Source organism: Babylonia areolata, chromosome 33 (genome assembly GCF_041734735.1).
Source record: "Babylonia areolata isolate BAREFJ2019XMU chromosome 33, ASM4173473v1, whole genome shotgun sequence".
Classification (NCBI taxonomy): domain Eukaryota; kingdom Metazoa; phylum Mollusca; class Gastropoda; order Neogastropoda; family Buccinidae; genus Babylonia; species Babylonia areolata.
This window is the reverse complement of record NC_134908.1, coordinates 7706243-7718620: the sequence shown is the minus strand read 5'-3', so window position 1 is coordinate 7718620 and position 12378 is coordinate 7706243.

Below are 12378 nucleotides of genomic sequence, written 5' to 3'. Positions count from 1 at the left end.
ATCTTCTCTAGACTCGGAAGACACATGTAGATTTATCCACTGGCACCCAGACGTCAAAGAATATACTTGGTCAGTGATAAGATCTACTCCTTTCACAGCAAGGAGAATTGATTATATTTACTGTGACACTATCTCCCAAGCACTCGTGCAGAAATAACAGACATTGAGTTACTTCCCCACTCACACCACAAACTTGTGAAAGCAATATTCAGCTCAAACAGGTTTCAAAAAAGCCTAGGATACTGGAAGTTCAATAGCTCGTTGCTATCAGAGGAACGTTTTCTGGAAGAAACAAACGAATTTATAGATTCACATTTCTCAAAATATAAAGACGAAAATTCACAAGAAGCCTGGGAAATGTTTAAAGTTAAATACAAGTCCTACTGCATCAACTATTCAAAAATCGCCAAAATTAGAGCTTCAAATAAACATGCAAAAATCAAAATACTGCACGACATTGAACAAAATCTTACACAAAGCATTCTCGATAAAAACATGATTATGAAAGTGCAACAACTAAAAAAAAATTTTAAAAAATGGTGGTGTGTCCATCGAGATCGATGATGACCATCGTTGTCATCCAGCTGGGGGATGGGGGGAGGGTGGTGGTGGGGTGGGGGTGGGGGTTGGGGGGGGGAGGATGCTCATGAATCTATCTGTGAATGCGCAGATGGCTGAATAGTCCAATCTGCGCACGAAATGTTCGCTGACAGTTGGGGCAGACAAAGACAGACATATCATTGTCAGAGAGCTTGTTTGCCCGTGACTTTCTGGCCTGCCTCTTCTGAACAGCTGCAGCAGTCCTGTTGGCCTCGCACAACTTGGCGCCTTTGTGCACAACAGCGCGCCATTTGTCACGGTCCGCTGCAGATTCCTCCCAGGAGTCAGGGTTGATATCAAACGCTTTAAGAGAGACTTTCAGAGTATCTCTGAAGCGCTTCTTCTGACCTCCGTGTGATCTCTTCCCTTGTTGCAGCTCGCCATAGAAGAGCCTTTTGGGCAGCCGATGGTCTGGCATGTGCGCCACGTGTCCAGCCCAGTGAAGCTGGGACTGCATCAGGATGGTGAAGATGCTGGGAAGAGTGGCTTTTGCGAGCACCTCTGTGTCTGGGGTCCTGTCTTGCCACTTGATGTTCAGTAGCTTCCTGAGGCATGTTGTGTGGAAGTGGTTCAGCTTCTTGGCATGTCGTTGGTACACTGTCCAAGTTTCGCAGGCGTACAGTAGTGTCGGGAGAACTACTGCTCTGTAGACCTTTAGCTTGGTCTCAAGACTAATGCCTCTTCTGTTCCAGACATTTGCACTGAGTCTGCCAAAAGTTGCGCTTGCTCTTGCAATCCTGACGTTCACTTCATCGTCGATGGTTGCATTTCGTGACAGTGTGCTGCCAAGGTATGTGAACCGCTCCACCGCACTGAGTCTCTGACCGTTGACTGTGATGTTGGGCTCAACGTAGGGTTTCCCTGGGGCTGGATGATGGAGAACTTCAGTTTTCCTTGTGCTGATGGTAAGGCCGAAGTTCCTGCTGGCAGTGGCAAACTTGTCGACGCTGAGTTGCATGTCAGCTTCAGATCCAGCGTTGAGGGCACAATCATCAGCAAACAAAAAGTCTCTGATGATGTCTGTCATGACCTTCGTTTTTGCTTGAAGCCTTCTGAGGTTAAGCAACTTGCCATCTGTTCGGTACTTTAGGCCGATTCCAACATCGCCATCTCTGAAGGCATCAGTAAGCATTGCTGAGAACATGAGGCTGAACAGCGTTGGAGCCAGGACGCAGCCTTGCTTGACACCATTTGTAAAGAAGAACTAGAACTACATCAACTAGCAGAAGCAAGAGGTGCTCAGATTCGTTCAAGAAAAAAACACAAAATACTTTCTCCGTCTTGAAAGGGCCCAAAGAGCCGCGAACGTAATATTATCATATCTACGCATAAACCAAAATACGACAGACAATCCACACACAATATTGAACCAGATCGAGATATTTTATACAGAGCTATACAAGAAAGACTTATCCGTAGATAAAGGTAGAAACATAAGAGACCATTTCCTGAGCAACGAAGATTATCCAGTACTTACAGAAGAAGAAAAAGACTGTGACAAAGAAATAACTCTGGACGAGTTAACAGTAGCACACACAAACTTAAACAAAGACTCTGCGCCTGGTAGTGACGGTCTCACACCAGCATTTTATAAAACGTTCTGGGACAAACTAAAAACGCCATCCCTCCTCTGTATTACAGAAGCCATCAAGGAAGGAGAATTACCTTTCTCAATGAAAAAAGGAATTGTAACATTGATTCATAAAGGCAAGAACCTGGACAAAAATAACCTCACAAATTATAGACCTATTACTCTCACAAATACAGACTATAAGATAGTCACGAAAGCGCTTGCCACGAGACTCCAAAATGTCATCAGAACAGTTGTAAATGAAGACCAAGTAGATTTCATGCAGGGAAGAAATATAGCAGTTCACTTGAGATTCTTTGACGACCTAACTAAGCACCTCAATACAACGAATCAAACAGGTGCTCTAATTGCTCTAGATTTCTCTAAAGCCTTTGACACAATATCAAAAGATTGTATTATCGAAGCACTAGACATTTTCAACTTTGGCCCAATATTTAAGAATGTTGTTTCTACTGTAATGAAAAAAACACGAAGTTGTGTTTACAATGGTGGATGGCTGGCTATCTGATTGGTTTCCAACAGAACGAGGAATCAGACAAGGATGCCCCCTAAGTCCCCTTCTTTTCGTACCAGCAGTAGAAATACTGGCGATTAGAATTAGAAATGATAAAGTGATTCGAGGAATTGAATTGACACCACTGGGAGGTATGTGCAACAAAAGCAACACCTCTAAAATAAAACAGTTTGCAGATAATAAAAATAATGATAATAATAATAATGATAACAATAATAATAATGGTATTTATTTAGCACTGAATCTTGTGCAGAAACAAATCACAGCGCTTTTGCACCAGTCATTCACACGCATGCATAACTCTAAAACTGGACAAACTGAATACAAGGAAGAGGCAGGGAAGGGAGGCTATTTTAGGAAGAGGTGGGTTTTAAGACCAGACTTGAAAGAGCTGAGTGTGGAGACTTGACGAAGCAAAAGAGGAAGTTCATTCCAATTGCAAGGTCCAGAGACAGAGAAAGAACGGCGGCCAACAGTCGAAAGTTTGAATCTGGGTATGCGTAAACAGAGCGGATCCGAAGCCAATCGTAGTGAGCGAGATGGAGTGTAGAGATGAAGGCAGCCACAGAGACAGGAAGGGGCAGATTTGTGAATACATTTATAACATAGAGTGCTGTTCTTGTACTTTATTCTGTGTGAGACAGGGAGCCAGTGGAGACATTGCAAAAGATGAGTGACGTGCTCAGATCTGTTCTTTCTGTGGACGAGACGGGCAGCAGAATTTTGTATGCGCTGAAGAGACTGAATGGATGAAGCAGGCAAACCAGACTATAGAAAGTTACAGTAGTCAAGGCAAGAGAGAATGAGAGAAACAACAAATCTAGATGTTGCGTCAGTGGACAGATATTTCCGGATGGAACTGATGCGCCACAATTCACAGTAGCAGGATTGACATGTCTGACTGATAATTTTTTTAATGGACAGTGTGTTGTCAACGACAACGCCGAGGTCCCTGACTGAACTGAAAGAGGGATGGATGTACTGCCAAGTTTGATTGTGTCAGTTGTGATGGAAGAGAGTTTTTGTTTAGTTCCTATGATCATTGCTTCAGTTTTGTACGCGTTCAATTGTAACTTATTTAGAGTCATCCAGTTTTGAATGTCCAGGAAGCAGTTGGAGTAAAACAGATCCCTGTGGGACTCCATATTCGATTTTAACGGGTTCAGACTGGAAATTATCAACAATGACAGACTGGAATCAGTCAGTGAGATCAGATTTGAACCAGTTTAGAACAGTGCCTTTGACACCAAATATAAAATGAAATCAGGAAAGAAGGATTGAATGGTCTATCGTGTCAAAGGCGGCTGACAAGTCGAGAAGAGTGAGAAGGGAGATCTGTCCTGAGTCAGAAGCTAGCAGTAGATTATTCAGGATGTGGAGGAGCGTGGTTTCGGTGCTGTGGTCAGCGCGATAGACAGAGTGAAATGGGTGGATGAGATTGTTAAAACAAAGCTGGTTGTTGAGCTGCTTCAGGACAGCTTTTTCAGCTTTTTGGACAGGAATGGAAGATTAGAAACTGGTCGATAGTTTTTTTTCAAAATGTTTGCGTCAAGGTTGGATTTCTCCAGAAGAGGCCGGACGATTGCAGTTTTGAAAGCGGATGGAAACGTTCCAGTGAGAAGGGTTGAGATGACAATATTGGTTATTGTGGGGAGAAGATGTGAGACACACTGGGAAAAGACAGGGGCTGGTACAGGATCGAGCTCACAGGATTTTATTGTCATTTCTTTCAGGATTTCATAGACTTCTGTTTCAGTCAATGGATTAAAGGAATGGAGAGGAGTGCCGTTGAATTGAGGATCAGGATGAGCAGGTTGGAAAGGCATTTGGTCTAAGATGGTACGAATATTTTGGACTTTGTCGAAAAAGAAAGAGGAGAAGACATTGGGGAGTTCAGATAAAGTGTAGGCAGAAGGAAGAGGAGTCTTTTTTTTTCTTCTTTTTTTTCAGTACCGAGAAGATTTGACATGATAGTGTAAAGAGATTTGGTGGATGTGGCATCGAGAACTTGGGAAGAAAAGAAGTTTGTTGATGAGATCATATGTTTGACTTTATTTATTTGTTTTCGGAAGATTTGATTGTGGACTTTCAGTTTTGTTGATCGTCATCGCCGTTCCAGTTGGCGACGTTTGCGTTTTGCAAGTCGAATGTCTTGTGTGTGCCATGGGGCGGAAGGTCTATCAGGGAGTATGCGGGAAGTGGGTGGTGCATGTTCATCCAGCAGTTGAGAGAGGACAGATGATACAACATTGACGATGCCATTGTACCTATATGTTCTCTCTAAAATTCTCTTCTAAAATTCTTGCATGCACCACAGCCAAACGGCTTTTCAACGCTACGAACAATCTACTAGGTAAAATGCAAAACACTCCTCTCCCTACAACATCTTCGGTGCAGGAACTCCCTCAAATGTTTTCTGACTTCTTCACAGGCAAAATATCATGCATTCGTGGGAAGCTTGACTCTGTTGTGCCTCCTTCTTTACCCGTTAAAGAACGCGTGTGCAGCGGTCTTGTTTTACATTGTTTCCAACTGGTTACTGAAGATTTTGTGAAGAAAGAGTTTGAGCGCTTGTCCGAAATCCTGTGAGCTTGACCCTGTCCCGTCTTCTTTGTTGGTTGAATGTATTGATGTTCTACTGCGCCACATTATTACTCATGTCATCAATTCTTCCTTACTGTCCGGTTGTTTCCCTGAAAGATTCAAATCTGCTGTTGTACATCCACTCATCAGTAAACCATCTGTGGATCATAATTGTTTGAAAAATTATCGACCTGTCTCTAATCTGTCATTTTTATCAAAACTGCTAGAAAAGATCATATTGTCTCAGCTCTTAGCTCATCTGGAACGAAATGGTTTACTTAATTCCCATCAGTCAGCTTATAGACGTGGTCATAGTTGCGAAACGGCCCTTCTTAGAATAGTGAATGATTTGCTTTCGGGATTTGATGAGGATAAGATATCTGTTCTCACTCTCTTAGACTTGTCAGCAGCTTTTGACACTATCGACCACTCTATCCTCTTGAACAGACTTAAAACTTCCTTTGGTATTCGTGACACTGCACTAGCATGGATCACGTCTTACCTGTCAGATCGTACACAGAAAGTGTGTGTAAATGGTAGATACTCTAGAGTATCTGCCTTAAAATATGGTGTCCCACACGGGTCCGTCCTAGGTCCTGTTCTTTTCGTGTTGTATGCGGCTCCTGTGTCGGATGTCATCAGTTATCATGCGATGTCGCATGAGAGCTTTGCTGATGACACTCAACTTTATCAGTCGGCTTCCATAGCTTAATTTGATGCACTGGTGACTCAAATACGGGAGCGCATTGCTGGCCTAAAGGACTGGATGACTCTCAACAAGCTGCAACTAAATGATGATAAGACTGAATTTATAATAACCTGTCCAAAGAAGTTTCGTCAACATCCTTCCTTTCCTGACTCTGTTCTGATCAACAGCACACCTGTTTCACTTTCTCCTTCTGTTCGCAGTCTTGGTGTAATCCTAGACCAGTCTCTTTCCTTCCAACAGTACATTTCGACTATCTGTAAAGTTGCCTATTTGAAACTGCGTAGAATCAGTTCTATCCGCCACCATCTCTCAACCAATGCAACCAAGACACTTGTATGCTCCATGGTTCTCCCAAGATTGGATTACTGCAACTCTCTGTTGGCCGGCCTTCCCAAATATCTATTAGACAGACTCCAACGAATTCAGAAAAAAGCTGCCAGACTCATTTGCAGAGCTTCTAATTTTGACCATGTTTCTCTTCTCCTTCAGTCTCTCCACTGGTTGCCTGTTTCTGATCGAATAGACCATAAGCTATTCACTCTGACCTTTTCTGCAGTCAACTGATCTGGCCCTGAGTATTCTTCTGAACTCCTCCATATCTATACCCAGTCTCGCCAGCTCCGTTCTTCTCTGATACTCGACTTCTCAGGATAACTCACGTCAGAAGTAAGACCTATGGACACAGATCGTCTTCTTTTCAGTCGCCAAAGACATGGAACAAGCTCCCTGATAACCTCCGTCATTCTGATTCCCTCGCATCTTTTAAATCTCGTCTCAAAACTCACCTTTTCCCTCAGCAATAAGTTCAATGGCAGGTCCACTTCCTTTGCGTCAGTTGTACTTGACTATGTGTGTATACATATGTAAGTGTACATAACTACATGCATGTGTGTGTGTGTGTGTGTGTGTGTGTGTGTGTGTGTGTGTTTATGTAAGTTTGTGCCTGCCTATGTGTGCGTATGTGTTGAGCCGTAGCTGTTAGATACACATGTATATTAAAATGTATGTATGCTGCGCGCGCGCGCGCGCGCGTGTGTGTGTGTGTGTGTAGTCACATTTTGGTATGTGCATGTAAGATTGATGTAATGTGTTATGTTAACAAAAGCATTTTTGTAAAGCACCTAGACCAGATTTCTGGATAGTGTGCTATATAAGTATCTATTATTATTTTTATTATTTTAATCATTATTATTATATGTTAGTATTTTGGTGAACGTAAGGAACAAATAATTAATTGTCGACTCCGTCTTCAGATTCGTGATCTTAAAAATGATCCATTCTGCGATTGTGGCAATGGTAGAGAAACAGCTGAGCACTATTTCCTATCGTGTCCGCATTTTACCGTGGCCCGTAGAAATACTGTTTTAAACCTTTCTGTTTAACTCACTCAGTACGGCCAGTCCTCTCTTCTCCTCTACACAGACCCCTCGGATGTCCAGTGGGTGTCTGAATGACCCAACCTTTAGCTTCCGTCGTCAGAATTGTGGTATTCTTTGTCAACATTCACGTCTTCAGTATAAGAGCCTTCCGCTTGCAATATTTGATGATGGTAACTGGGGTGAAACGATGTTAACGTCGTCTCTTTCGCCGTTCGTATGGAAAGAGTTAAACCAACAGCAGCAGTCGTAGCTAGAGCGCCGTCGTTGTTGGTTGCCCAGGGTTGAAGAGACGCAAAGTAACACTGAAAAAGAGAGAGAGAGAGAGAGAAAATGTAGCCAAGTGTTCCAGTGAGGAAACTGGGAGTTGCAGACTTCATCCAGGAAGCCAGACTGATTCTCCATCTGCAGCCCCTGGATGACGCGCCCGGCGGCCTCTCTCTGGCTGATCTCAGCCCTTGCTGGCCGAGCTCGCCAGGAGATCATCAGGCTGCCAGTGACACAGAACCGGGGAGAGCAGCGAAACTCTACAAACCTTACTGCTTCCTTCTTCAACAGACAGCAGCAGCCCAAGGAGATGATTGCAGAGTACGCATCCCATCTCCAGTACCTGTGGACCAAGGTCAACAAGGCTGAAGATGGGGTCATGCAGGTGCCAACGACCATCCTCCGTGACGCCTTTGCCAGAGGGCTGCAGCCAGCCGCACTCAGGCGCATGTCAGGCGCTGCATCAATTCAATTCAATTCAATTTCAATTTAAAAAAAAACTTTATTAATCCACATGGAAATTAACGTGTCCAATCACAGGCTCGTTGTAGACACCAACATAAAAATGAACATATGTACCATACCATACACTAAAACAAGTCAGATAAAAACACTCAGTAGCTGACTAAAACAACCCCTTACTCCCACACATGCACACACATTAAGACAATAAAGTATTGCACAACAATGTATACTCATAGAAAACATCCAGCAAATAAAATATAAATATTTAACTCTCCCCCCATACACACACATGTAAAGACAAGGTAGTGTACAAAAACGTAAAAAAAAATCCAACAAATAGATCGTATATAAATGTAAAATGCACACACACACACACACGCGCGCGCGCGCGCGCGTGCACATATTAAGACACCACCTTTGAGGCGGCAAAGGAGGCCCTGCGATGGGTGCGGGAGGACAGCGACACCAACGACACCTGCCGCGGCGTAGACAACACCACTGTTGCCTGCCTACAGTCTCAGGCGGCCACACTCACAGCTGAGGTCACCAGCCTGTGACAACAGCAGCAGTAGTCCCCTACACCAGCTCACCGCCCTACATTCTCCAGGACCAGCCCTCACCCTTGCTACTGTGCTGCTGACCGCACCCCAGACCCTCCACGCTGTGTCTGGTGTGAGAGGTCTGGCCACAGAGAGCACCAGTGTCACCACAAGCAGCGCTATCTGAGGGCCGGACGACTGAAGGCTGACCACAAGACTGCACTTACAGTCAGCAACCCATGTGGCACCAACACAAACACTGGGCGACCTGGGCTGACGCCAACGGTTCCAGCACCAAGCCAGCCACACAGGAGACGCAGACGGAAGCGCCACAGCACCACACCTGATGCTGTCATCACATAGGTGCCACTCTCACCTGTAATCAGCCCCACACTGCACAGGTCCAGCCAATCACCACCTGCTGTCATGCTGATTTACCCAGTCCCACTGCACCACCAGGACAAGGTGTCACACTCAGACACAGACACTGACACTGCCAGTGGTGTGTGGCTGGTCAGGCCGAGGCCAAAACCTAGGACATCAACCCTTCAAGCTGCACCAGAGCCACCTCCATTACCAGTCCCACCCCTAGGCGATCCACAGGACTGGCAACCAGGACTCCTTTAACAGTGTTTTGAGACTGGTCAAAATAATTATCTTTTGCAGCAGAGACAGTCACGATGCATTATTCATGTTTTATGTTGTTGTGGTGGTTTTTTTGTTTGTTTGTTTTTTGTATTATTATTATTATTTTTATTATTCTGTTCTTACCTTTACTATGACCTATCATTGTCATAATATGGCCAATGCAATGCTTTATGTTTTCATGTCATCTGCGCAGTTCATGTCTTTTTAAAAACCTTCTTGCTCAACCTGTGATCTAACTTGTCACATGGTCTAAGCAATGCAAAGTATGTCTATTAACATGCTACAATAATTCATGTTATAATTTATGCTTTTATACATGTATGCTACTCTACATGTAATGTCTGACTGTTGATACACAGATTGATGGGCACAAAAATGAATGCTTTCCATCTTCATAGTGTATTTACCTAATCAGGACCCCTTCTCTATATCAAACTGTTCAAAGTTAAATGGGATGCACTGGACTAAGTTCGAACTCTTAACGTAACCTGAATAATGCCACTTTGAATGTAGAAGTACGGTATTGTTCAAAAGAATGTTGCATTCACTCCAAATTTCACTCTGCTATCTGTTAACAGTTAAATTATCTCCCTTCACCTGCTCAGTAATTCTGCTCACATTAATTACTTTTAATTAACCATCACGGACAATGGATTTCAAAAGATGGGGATAGATGTAGCCAAGTGCTCAGCTGGCTACTAACCGTAGTTCAACTCACAGCACATGCCGTAAAGCGGACGACAGTTTCACTGCAGTGACGGTGTCTAACCATTGATATGAGGAGGTAACTCCTGTGGCTAAAGGCTATTAATTTCGAATTTGAACTGAAAGCTGTAAGCGTCCGCCAGTCACTTTCCGATGTGTCGCTCTCAAGCACACATTGAGCGTGTCGCACACAGTCAGCTGCCTAATATTCTACTGTAAGTACTCCGTTAAAAATGTGTTGATGATTTGTAAATTGTAGGAGGAATTTTTGTTTAATGTCCCGTCACACATATCGGTGATTGAAGACATTTTGTTAAAGTATTTATGAATACATTTGAGCATTATCAGTTAGAAGGGGTGGGAGATGTGAATAAATGGAAGGTTGGGATAAACTGAGCAAGTGAGGGTGAAAAGAGAAGTCATTAAACTGACAAGCGAAACAACTGATAATGAATGAAAAAAGTCAAAAACGTCAACGTTCTCAGTCACTTGTGAAGACATACTTTCGTGTACATAAGGCTGCATCAACTCAAGCTACAGTCAAAAATTATATGCTTAATCGTCAGGTTAGTAAAGCATATGCACTGATTAGGTAAATTGTATTTTTCGACACAGTTGTGTTGTTCATTTGAGAATGTTGATAGCATTTAAAGTTGTTACACTTGTTTTGATTATTGCTTTGAGACACAGTCACAGTTCTGCTCATGACTGATCTAATTGCCATGTCGTCATATGCTTGTAGCAGTATTCCATTTAATTCTTTTAACGTCACGGTCAGTGACGTCTCTCCCCACTGATAGTTTTGTTCGAGATTATTCCAATGGATGACGCCTTCCTGTCATGTGTGCACTGATCAGTCTGATCAGTGTTTAATGGTGAAATGTGTCCAATGAAAAGTTAGTGTTTGTGTATCCCACGTTAAGTGGGGAAGATTTAAATGTTGAACACAGACTGTACTTAAATGTACCATACAATACCACACAGTGCAATCAACGTTATATTGTTCTATAATTTGCAAAGGATGAATCAGTGAGATTTCTAGTCGGTTGCCTTGGGTGTATATTCATATGTTTTCCACACAACACTTTTGCTACAAGGAAGGTGGCCAGGAAAACATAGAATATTTGTGTGTCCATTTTTTGTAAAGCTGATAAAAGTTGGCGACAGCATGCTAACACACACACACACGCGCGCGCGCGCGTGCAGGCATGCACACACTCTCTCTCTCTCTCTCTCTCTGTGTCACACTGCCAAATTCACTCAACTCAAGATCACACGACAGGTAGACTCGGACCCAACACTCATTTTTTACTCACTTGTGTAAACAAAGTGAGTCTATGTTTTAACCCGGTGTTCGGTTGTCTGTGTGTGTCTGTGTGTCCATGGTAAACTTTAACATTGACATTTTCTCTGCAAATACTTTGTCAGTTGACACCAAATTGGGCATAAAAATAGGAAAAATTCAGTTCTTTCCAGTCATCTTATTTAAAACAATATTGCACCTCTGGGATAGGCACAAAAAAATAATAAATGAAGCCTAATTATATGCAAACTGCATTTACTGTTATATTCATATTTTTTGTATTCTCTAAACTTGGCACTTTGATCTGATATTCTGACCCAACAACAAGAGCAGTCATTATTATCATTTTATGTTCAAACAGGAACTTCTTTTGCTAAGCATGGAAGTTTTATTTATTTTGCAAACGTTTTGGTGCGGATAGTAAAAAAGGGAAATTACTCTGTAATTAATGCTAGGGGAGTTAATTTGCTTTAAAGTGATCTTTCTCATCTTAAACATTACATTTTGAAATTATACTCAATACATAAAAAGCTTAGATTTTTTTTTTTAAAGTGTTTCACAAGTGAGTCTTGAAGGCCTTGCCTCTCTTGTTTTATATTTCTCTCCAGCCTCTAAGATTAGCCTAGTTTGTGGTTTACCAGCATCAACTATATCTGTATATATATATATCTGTAGCAGCAAGGTTTCTTATGGGCAGAACAATGAAGTCCCCCTCGAAGTCTTTGGCCGTTGTTTTCTTCTCCGTGCTTTCGAATATCACGCCCGACCATTGGCTGATCACAAGTATCATTATTGTGGCCAGAACAAGGCTGCCATTAATACTATAAATACGCCTCATCATACATCCCCCTTTCTGAAGCTAAATTTGAACTATATATAAGTCCTCCTGGAATTGTTCCAAATGTTCAGAATATCTTGAAATTTAAAACAGTCCATAAATTGTAACTGAATAATAACACAACATGAACCAACAGTTTGCAAACTTGTATTGTTTCAAATACTGTTTATAGGTCAAGTTTTGGGGGGCATTTTATATGTCAACCACTGCGTGTAACGACTGCACTTGAATTTCTGTGTC